Source organism: Pan paniscus, chromosome 2 (assembly GCF_029289425.2).
Source record: "Pan paniscus chromosome 2, NHGRI_mPanPan1-v2.0_pri, whole genome shotgun sequence".
Classification (NCBI taxonomy): domain Eukaryota; kingdom Metazoa; phylum Chordata; class Mammalia; order Primates; family Hominidae; genus Pan; species Pan paniscus.
The window spans coordinates 87776101-87787310 of NC_085926.1; the positions used below are offsets into that span (position 1 = coordinate 87776101).

General features: G+C 37.4%; 1 pseudogene; it reads right to left on the reverse strand.

Moving 5' to 3' along the window:
- Positions 1 to 6051: 6051 nt before the first annotated feature.
- Positions 6052 to 7586, reverse strand: LOC100972935 (26S proteasome regulatory subunit 4-like; annotated as a pseudogene).
- Positions 7587 to 11210: the final 3624 nt, after the last annotated feature.

The following is an 11210-nucleotide window of genomic DNA, read 5'->3' on the forward strand; positions in this document are numbered from 1 at the left end:
AATATGAAGGTTTTAGATTTGAATTTTTCAGAATTCAGATTTCTCTTCCTCTTAGTTATCTAACAGTAATTCTCAATAAGTATCTAATTACTCATTGGCTTTCATGAATTTATTATAAAATCAAATAAGAATTTCATATAAATACAATAGTGTTTTCTTACCAACAGTTGTACTCACCATTGGAATACCATATTAAGTGGTAAGCTGAAATTAAACAACTTATCATAAATATTTTAAATCTTATGTTTTAGATATTTTAAGGCTCAATGAACAATAGCGGGCCCAGCCCCATGGTGTCACATAGATTTAAAAGCTAAATTCAAGTTTAGTTTACAAAGAGAAAGTAGACTCAAACTTAAACTCAGATGTATTTTACAATAGAAAGAGAAGTTTATATAAGTACACTGATTTTCAATTCAATAGTTCAAATAATACTCAAGGAGGACAGAATGGATGTCACAAGAATTCCTCCAATAAAAACATTCATTTGTCCTTTATTCTTTCTTTAAGATTTTTCTTCTTAGCAATTGTGCATTATTATCTCTATAACTGTTATTTCCTTACTTATGACTCTCAGGCCTATTTAAACTGTGGTTCTAGAAATTTAAATGCTAATTATTTTGTTCAATCTTCTTTATTTGGTGCCTCATTATTACCTCCAATGAAACATGCCTAAAATTGTCATCTACTTCCTCTCCTAATGTCTCTATCCATAGAAGTCTCGTAAACAGTCTCTTGATGCCAAAACTTTAAACTTCAGCGTTATCCAGATATCAATCCACTTCTCAGTATCTAGTCAATAAATGATTTCTGGTGATTCCTCTTTCAAAAGGTCTATCAATCACTTCTTCTAAGTACCTGTCTTAGGTTGATTTTCCTAGAAATGGAATATGAGGCAACAATTCCTCATATTCATGGTGGCAGTGTTGTCATGAGATAGGGAGTGAGGGAAGCAGATACAGCAGGGGAAGATCCCATGGGGGCCTCTGGAGCATAAATTGTGGCAGAGTTGGCCCCATCCTGAGGCAAGGGGCCTGCCTTCTGTATTTCCACATCAGTCATTGGTTCTGTGGAAAGGCATGTAACCTCCTGGGCAAAGAAGCTCCCATTTTTTCAAGAGCAATCATCTATAAAAGGCAGCAGCTATGAGTCTTTTGTGCCAACACTCACAGGAGCTGGAGGATGAGTATTCCAGTCCTCTAAGGTGGATCTCGAAGGAGCACCAACAGTGTACTCAAGTCAAATTTTGGTTATACTATCATATATTTTACTCAGAACTTTGCCCTTTACTGATATTGGAGAAATTCTGAGAGGATTAGTAATGATGTTAAAGGCCATTTCTCCAAATATTCTTCCTAGTATATTCACAAATTACATTTCAATAAATATTTATAAAATCTATTTCACTGTTATAATATGTATACAATTATCAACTACAACCATAAATAATTTTAACGATATTTTAGATGTGATAGAATAATTTACTCTCTGAATTCTGATTTTTAGCAGGTAACCATTATTTAATGCACTCAAATGCAGACCAGATGCATGCATATACAGATGTCCAAACAAGCACATGTACACACAAGCTGGTTTGGACACAAACATTTTGGGGTTTCCTGCATGGCCATCAAGAGAGTCAGTAAAGCAAGATGGAAGGGCCAGGGAGAATTTATGTTCCGAGGCTCTTCCCATCTTGCATTGATCAAAGTTTAGGCTCTGTGGGCTAACCTTTGTTCAAAGTAAGATGGGAACAGCCTAGGAACATAAATCTTTTCACTCTTATTTTAGTGGGCCATATTAATGGACATTACTTCCTTGTACCCCCAGGAAAGTACTGTGGGCCAAGTAAGCATGCCTGCTGAGTCACTTGCTGGGTCTCTCTGGGGATCCTTGTGAAACCATGCCAAATGTGGTAATGCATCACATTACATTGCTTTTTAATACTTTCTTTGCCTCACTTTCCTTTTATCCTTATCCTTACTGCAGCGGGGGTGCTCTTCTCAAATAAAGAATAAAAATTTTATCCTTGCTTCAAATTCTGGTTTCTTTTTCTGCTATTCCAAGTGTTGCTTCACAATCAGTTTCACAATGGAAATCAATACACTGCTTCTTTCATTGAGAAATTCTTACCTTAAAAAAATCTACTGAAATAAACAGGGTGCTCAGTGTCATAGTTGACTTATATTCTTGTAGAAGTTCCTTATCCCATTGTAGACTGATAAAAAACTGTTTATCAGCTAACAGTCTGTGGGTTACTCTTTGAGAAGCTCTGTTTTAGGAGAACAAGGCTGAGACACACAGCATAATGAGATGTCTCTATAATCTATTTCCTCTCTCTTTTCTCTTATAATGACAATGACTAATAACAATCTGGAAAGATTTGTGATGCTTTGACAAATAGAATTGGGTAGAAGTGATAGTGTGTTCCTTCCCAAGGCTGGCTCATACCAGTTTTTGCATTTACAACACCACCCAGCTGTGAGAAAAACAAGCTATGAAAAAAGAATATATCCATGTGCTCTGCACAGTAGTACTAGACTTCCAGTCATCCCAGGCCAGGTGCCAGACAAGAAAATGAGCAAGTCTTTAGATGATTCCACTTGTGCTCATACATTCATTCTTAGACTTTGAGTCTACTCAGACCCAACAAAGTAAGGCAAAGTCAAGCCTTTCCTGTTGTACTCTGTTCGAACTACTGAGTCTGTGAGCAAAATAAAGTTGTTGTTTTAAGAGGCTAAATTTTAGAGTAATTTGTTAGGCAACAATACTAACTGGAAAACAAATGATGACTTTTTAAAGTTCTAAAACTTTTTTTCACTTAGATGAATTATTAATCCTACTAAATCAATCAGCAAACAACGCTTCTTAATGGTTTCTATTAACTAGTAAAGTAAAAACTATATAAACTAATGACCTCTAATATGCATAGTTACTGCAAATGCTTCCATTGCATTCATGGAAGCATTCCCCCCCAGTAGGATTGGGGAAAATGGAATATTTACCTATCCAAAAACATTCATGAAAAGAATACCCTACACTCAATTTTATATTCTAAGAAACTTATAATTCTGTCAGTTTCTCTCAAGAGAAAATGGGTTAAAATCCACAGCAGCAGAAAGGACATTTGGGAAAGGTAAAAATGTTCTAAACTAACACCTTTACATTTCAAGCAGTTTGTATCCAACCTACTGATAAAGGAGTGCTGGGAATGGAAGACTGTGGTCCCTTTAAATGACACAGAAAGGGGGAAGGGAAGTGCTGGGTAGAGGAAGGGTGTAGTCCCTGGCTAGGGCTCCACCCCCACGGACCGAGATAAGGACAGTCACTCCTGCCTTCATGCCCAAATGTTGCCTTTCCCAAGACCACTCTGGCCTGCCACACTCCCATCCTGTGCCTATAAAATCCTGAGACCCTAGCGGGCAAACACACAAGCAGCTGAATGTCGTGAAAAATACATTGGCAGAAGAAGACACAACTGGTGGTCATCAAGAGCATGCTGGCAAAAGAGCATGCCAACAGGCACTAGCAGCCTGGCAGGCCATAACCCAGGGAGCAAGGCAGTTTGGCGAGGGCAGTTGGAGGAGACCTGGGGCCGCTGAGCTGCCCAATTCCAGGAGAAATTATCTCCCTTCTGGCTCCCCAGTCAGCGGAGAGCTACTTCCACTCAGTTAAACTTTGCCCTGGTTCTCCAAGTGCATGTGTGATCCTATTCTTTCCATACACCAAGGCAAAAACCCAGGATACAGAAAGCCCTCTGTCATTGAGACAAGGTAGAGGGCCTAACTGAGCTGGTTCACACAAGCTGCCTATACACTGCAAACTAAAAGAGTACCCTGTAGCACATGCCCACTGGAGCTTCAGTTGTAAACATTCACCCCTAGTCACTGCCATTGGGTCAGAGCCCCTTAGCCTGCCCATCTGTATGCTCTTCTAGAGGTTTAAGCAGCAGGGCACTAAAAAAGCAAGCCACACCCCCATCACATGGCCTGCGAGGGGGACAAGGGAGCCTCTCCTGTTTCACTACTGGGCTACATCTGGGCTTAAATAATTATTGTTCAAATTGACACTTGGGAAAATAAAATCATTACTCTAACCATGTCCTTTAGGATAAATTACAAATTTTATTACAATTTTTCTATATAAAATTAGCTCCAACTACATTTTTAATTAAACCTATATTTTAAATATTTAGCAAATGGCATTTAATAATTATACATTGATATGCAAATGATTACTTCCTACGTTAGGCACACTTTTATCCTTTCAATAGGTTAAGCATAGTCTGTAATTGGTAGTCCAAAAAGATTTACAGTTGATGTGTAATTAATTTTATAGAGAGTTCATTGTGGAAAGAGACTTGCTTTTACCTATCCGAATCTGAGTTCTTTCCTCTACATTTTAATCAACTTAATATGACCAAATATTTCTATTGCTATTATCTTATTTTAAAGCATCAGCACATCATTGAATTTATGCAAGTAAAATTGTCCCTGTTTGCAGATGGCATAATCATATATATAAAACACCCTGAAGACTCCACCAAAAAGCTGTGAGAACTAATACATGAATTAAGTAAAGTTGCAGGATACGAAATCAATACACAAAACTCAGTAGTATTTCAATACACCAATAATAGTACTATTTGAAAAAAATAAAAATTCATTTAAAATAGTGTAAAAAATAAGATAAAATACCTAGAAATAAACATAACCAAGGAAGTGAAAGAGCTCTACAACAAAAACTATAAGACATTGATAAAACGAATTGAAGAGAATACAAATAAATGGTGAGATACCCCATGTTCATGGATTGAAAGAATTAATATTGCTAAAATGTCCATATTACCCAAAACAATCTACAGAGTCAATACAATCCCTATCAAAATACTAATGGCATTCTTTACAGAAATAGAAAAAACAATCTTAAAATGTATATAAAATGCAAAATACCCCAGATAGCAAAAATAATCTTGAGCAAAAAAAATAAAGTTAGAGACATCATACTACCTGACTTTAAAACATACTACAAAGCTATAGTAACCAAAACAGCATGCTACTGGCATAAAAACAGATGCATAGACCAATGGAATAGAATAGAGAATCCAGAAATAATTCCATGCATTTATAGCCAATTGATTTTCAAAAAAGTGCCAAGAACACACACTGAAGAAAGAACAGTCTCTTCAATAAATAATGTTGGGAAAACTGAATAATTATTTGCAGAAGAATGAAACAAGACCTCTACCTCTCACCGTATACAAAAATCAACTCAAAGTAGATTAATGACTTAAATGTCAGAAGTAAAACTATGAAACTACAAGAAGAAAACATAGGGTAAATTCTCCTTGAAATTTGAGCAAAAATTTTTTTACTCAGATCTCAAAAGACCACATAACAAAAGCAAAAATAGACTAATGGGATTACATCAAACTAACAAGCTTCTACACAACAAAGAAAACAATCAGTAGAGTGAGGAGACAACCTATAGAATGGGAGATAATATCTGCAAACTAGGCATCTGACAAGGATTTAAAATTCAGAATATATAAGAAACTAAAAAACTCAATAGCAAAAAATCAAATACTCTGATATAAAAATACTCAAAAGACCTGAATAGATATTTCCTAAAATAAAACATACAAATGACCAACAGGTATATAAACAAATGCTCAACAGTACTAATGGTCAGGGAAATGCAAATCAAAGCCACAACAAAACATCATCTCACCTTAGTCAGAATGTCTACTATCAAAAAGACAAAAAATAACAAATGCTGACTAGGATTTGGACACAGGGAAACTTTGTGTGTGTGTGTGTGTGTGTGTGTGTGTAAGAGCACACTTTATTGGGAAGCAGAGGGCTATACAGTGAGCAACAGATGAAGGCTGCCCAGTAGGCATTTTTTACATCATACTCCGAAAGACACACAGGGGGTTTTGCTAATAAAAATCAACTAGAAAATGGATTCTTCTAGGCAACTTCTTCAACCTCATCCGTTTTAGGGGTCAGGATATCTCCCAACTATTTTTCTGATGGCAACTGTGGTTTACTAGAGATAGAGCCCCTCAGGGGTGCCCCTATTTTTTATAAAGAATATTTTCTTATGATTTTTTTGAAGTCTTCATTTGTTACTTTCATTCTACTTTCTCTTAAGGTCATCAGATCACCTTCTGTACAGACTGCCTTGATGTCAGCACCAAAGAGGTCATCTTTAGCCGTAATCAAGTTGTCCAGGGTTACATCACTGGCCAAAGTCGTGTTGTTCGTGTGAATCTGAAAAATGTACTTCTTCATCCTTTTATCAGGCAGGGGGAACTCAGTCTTCCTATCAATGTAGCCTGGCCTGGTAAGTGTTGGATCCTAAGTTTCTATTTGGTTTGTGGCTATGATAACTTTAGTATCTCCCCTTGAGTCAGATCCATGCAACTGGTTCAACAGTTCCAACATTGTTCACTAAATTTCTCTCTCACCACCAAAATTTGAGTCATAGTTTTTCCCAATGGCATCAATTTCATCAATAAACATGATGAAAGGTGCATATTCTTCAGCAGCTCAAAACAATTCCCATGTGAGTTTGGGCCCATCACCAAGGTACTTCTGAATAAGTTCAGAACCAACCACCCTCAAGAAAGTGGCTGAGGTTTGACATGCTACTGCTTTGGCTAACAAGGTTTTACCTGTGGCATATGGACCATAGAGAATGACCCCCTTATCTGGCTTTAAACCCATCTCTTCATAATATTCAGGATGAGTGAGAGGAAGCTCCACAGATCTCTTACTTAATTTCCTGGATTTGGTTGTCCAACCACCAATACTGACATAGGTCTCCTGGGGACCATTTCCACCTTCATCACTGTGACTAAGGAATCTGTGTCATTCATCAGCACCCTTTTCATGGTATTCAACTTGTGGTTGAGCAGGACCAAGAAGCCAGTTCCAGCAGATCCTTGTCTACAAATAAAAGAAAGCTGATGTAGTGTTCTGACCCCGCATATCTAGACACAATGGTGTGACTGCCATCAATGATCTCTTCCAAGGTTTCTAGTGTCATAGTGGTCCCCCTCAGGTCATCCGCTTTTGCTTTTCCCTCCTAATGCTTTTCTTCTAATGGTTTTATCTGTTCCTGATTTCTAATGGCTTCTTCCTCCATGAGAATAGAGTCTTTCATTCTCACTAATTTCAATAATTTTAACTGGCATTGAATGTGAGGTATCACCAGTGGCAGTTTGCTGGCAGCATCTGGTCTCTTTGTTTTCTCCTTCTTTTCTCCCCCTACAATTGGTACAAGAGGTTCATATTTCTTTTTATTGTCCTTGTCATCCTTCTTGCCACCTCTAGGGCCATAACCACCACTCTGACTTTGACCCATCTTGCCTTGGCAACTCGAGTTTCTGCAGCCAGAAGTACCTCCACCAGAAAGGAGAACTCTTATACACTGTTGGTGGGAATGTAAATTATACTGTAAATAAACAGTGTGGATGTTCCCCAAAAAATAAAAAATAGAATTACCATATGATTCAATAATCCCATCATTGGGTATATATCCAAAAAAAGGAAATCAGTATGCTGAAGAGATATCTTCACTCCCATGCTTATTGCCATGCTATTCACAATAGTCAAGATGTGAAAGCAACCTAAGTGTCCATCAATAGATGGATGGATAAAGAAAATGTGATATATTGGGGGTTGGGGGAAAGGGGGAGGGAGAGCATTAGGACAAATACCTAAGGCATGCGGGGCTTAAAACCTAGATGACGGGTTGATAGGTGCAGCAAACCACCATGGCACATGTATACCTATGTAACAAACCTGCACATTCAGCACATATATCCCAGAACTTAAAGTAAAATTAAAAAGAAGAAAATGTTACATATATGATATATATGTGTATATGATATATATATACACACAATGGAATACTATTCAGCCATAAAAAAATGAAATCCTGTCATTTGCAATAACATGAATGAACCCAGAGGACATCGTGTTATATAATCTAAACACAGAAAAACAAACACGAAACACCACATAATCTTACTTGTGTGTGGAATCTAAAAAAAGTTGATTTCATAGAAATAGTACAATAGTTGTTACCAGAGGCTGGGAAAGGTAGTGGGGAAAGGGAGCAAGGAGAGATTACTCAACAGGTACAAAGTTACAATTAGGAAGAATTCGTTCTGGTGTTCTATTACCCAGTAGAGTGACTATAGCAAATAAAAATGTGATACATATTTTAAGATAGCCAGAAGAGAAGAGTTCCAATGTTATCACCACAAAGAAATGATAAAAATGTAAAGTGATGGATATGATAATTACCCTAATGTGATCGTTATATAATGTATTCATGCACTGAAACATTACATGTATACTGTAAATATGTATAATTATTATGTGTCAGTTACAAATTAAAAAAATTAATACTGAAAAAAGGAATGGAGCTAAATCTTTGAACTAAAAAGATCAAGTCCAGTGGTGTGTAACTCATTAGGCTGTATCCTCTGTGTTATGATATTCACAAATATGATTTCATAAAAAATGGCATCACATGCAAAATGTATTTTTATTTGCTTTGAATTGTAGATTATTTCTATTTTCTGCTTGTTTTTGTGCTTTTTCATGCCAACCTTTCATGAATATTTCAGCATAATCTTTTGTTTGTTTCTAGAGAAATCCTGCTCATGAAAATCCCTTATCACCCCTGAGCCTCATCCCTGAGCATTAAAAAAAAACATGTTCTTAGGGCACAAAAGGATAACCTCAAGTAATAGAAGTGAGTTTTCATTCAATCCCTTCCTAAGCAAAGTGAGATAACAGGACAATTATACATTGTAATATTAATTCTTTAGATTACATGCAAATTAGTCCTATTTGGTTCAAATAACTCTGTTTTTTTCTACTGCCCACAGAATAATTATTTAACACCTATCTTGGCCCTAGATATTTAGACTTTAACCCAAAAAGCTTAGTATTTATTTTCTAGTGATTGCTGTAACAAATTACTACAAACTTGGTCACTTAAAACAACAGAAAGTTATTCTCTCACTGTTTTGGAGGCCAGAAGTCTGAAATTTAGCTATTGGCAGAGCTCCACTACCTCTGGGGGATGTATGGGAGAATCCATTCCTTGCCTCTTTCAGCTTCTGGTGGTTTGTCGTATTCTTTAATTTGTGTCCACATCACTCCAGTTTCTGCCTCAGAGTCACATCGCTTCCCTCCCTTGTGTGTTTCTTTTGTAAGGACCCTTGTCACTGGATTTAGAATCTATCTGGATAATCTAGCATCTCCTCACATCTTCATTTCAAAATCTCTAACTTAATTACAACTGCAAACACCCGTCAATTACACATTCCAGAAGTTAGGACATGGATGTATTTTCAGCGAGGCCACCAATCAGCCCACTAGACTTTGATTAAGTTTTACTCATGAGTTCCTCTTTAATTTACCAATCAGACATAGTACCGCTTTATTCATCTTTAGGATGTTAATGCTGGATGAAAATACTTTGTACCTGTATCATTTGTGGCATACGCAATTGCAAGAATTGCGATGTGGTTTGGCTGTGTCCCCACCCAGATTGTAGCTCCCACAATCCCTACGTGTCATGGGAGAGACCCAGTGGGAGGCAATCAAATCACAGGGGTGGGTTTTCCCGTGCTGTTCTCTGAATAAGTCTCACGAGATTAGATGGTTTTATGAAGGGGAGTTCCCCTACACTCTCTCTCTCTCTCTCTCTCTCTCTCTCTCTCTCCTCTCTCTCTCTCTCTCTCTCCTCTCTCTCTCTCTCTTCTCTTCTCCTCTCCTCTCCTCCTCTCCTCTTCTCTTCTCCTCTTCTCTTCTCTCTCTCTCTCTCTCTCACCTGCCAGCATGTAAGATGTGCCTTTACTCCCTTCTCCCTTCCGCCATGATCGTGAGGCCTCCCCAGCCATGTGGAACTGTGAGTCAATTAAACCTCTTTCCTTTGTAAATTACCCAGTCTCAGGTAGGTCTTTATTAGCAGTATGAGAACAGACTAATACAAATTGTTTTATTTTTCAACTCTAATTAGAAAAGAGGCACATATAACAAATATCAGGCAAATAAATAATTGAGACTGCATAAAATCTTCAGCATTGCAATCACACTCTGAATGTTATTTACACAGAAAGTCTTGAGCAACTAAAATTAACACACTCTCAAAGTACAAAAATCTACAAAGGAACATATAGATGAAATTATTCATGCATTTCCATTTATATTAACAGAATACTTTTTCTATTTTAACTTGTATTGGGTCACTTTATTCTACAGTTAGATCATATCAGTTTCTTCTATTCCTTCTTCAAATAGTAGTGAATGCTGCTCGGTTCAAACCTTCTCTTTTCATATGCCTTATCTCTGTTAATGACATCATCATCCACTAAAAGCTGGAAATGTGCCATTGCATTCTTCTCCTTCTTTCACCTGTTCCACAGCCAGTCACTGATAAAGTCCTATGGATCTTACCTTCTAAACATCTTTTAATGCATTAATTCTCTCCACCTGTCTTCCCTATTTCCCCCATTGTCTTGGTTCAGACACTTATCAACTCTTATTTGATCAATGTAAATAGTAATGTAATATTCCTAGTTCCCGTAAAGCCCCACCCATGACTTCCCGCACACTGCCTTTGATTACTGGTCTCTTTCCAAAACACAAACCCACTCACTTCATTCTCTGACTTAGAAAACTCCTAGAGTTCCATGCTCACATGCTAAAGTCTGAATTATGCTTTATGACATACAAACCTATCTAGAATCTCTTCCAATCACCTCCAACTCCCCCCACATTCCAGCTAAATTGAAGTTTACACTATTCTTTAAGAATTTTCTAATTATTTTGCTCTTGAGTGTTTTACTTGGAAAGCTCAGTAATAACTACTCTTTATCCTTGTTTAATGACACATTCCTATTTATCTTTCAATAAACAATTCAAATATCTCTCATTCTGTGACATCTGCCTCCAAAAGTTCTTATTGATCACGGTGATATTTTTACATATAAAAAATAGGATTGGCCGGGCTCGGTGGCTCACGCCTGTAATCCCAACACTTTGGGAGGCCAGGCGGGTGGATCACGAGGTCAGGAGATCGAGACCATCCTGGCCAACACGGTGAAACCTCATCTCTATTAAAAACCCAAAATATTAACCAGGCGTGATGGCAGGCGCCTGTAGTCCCAACTACTCGGGAGG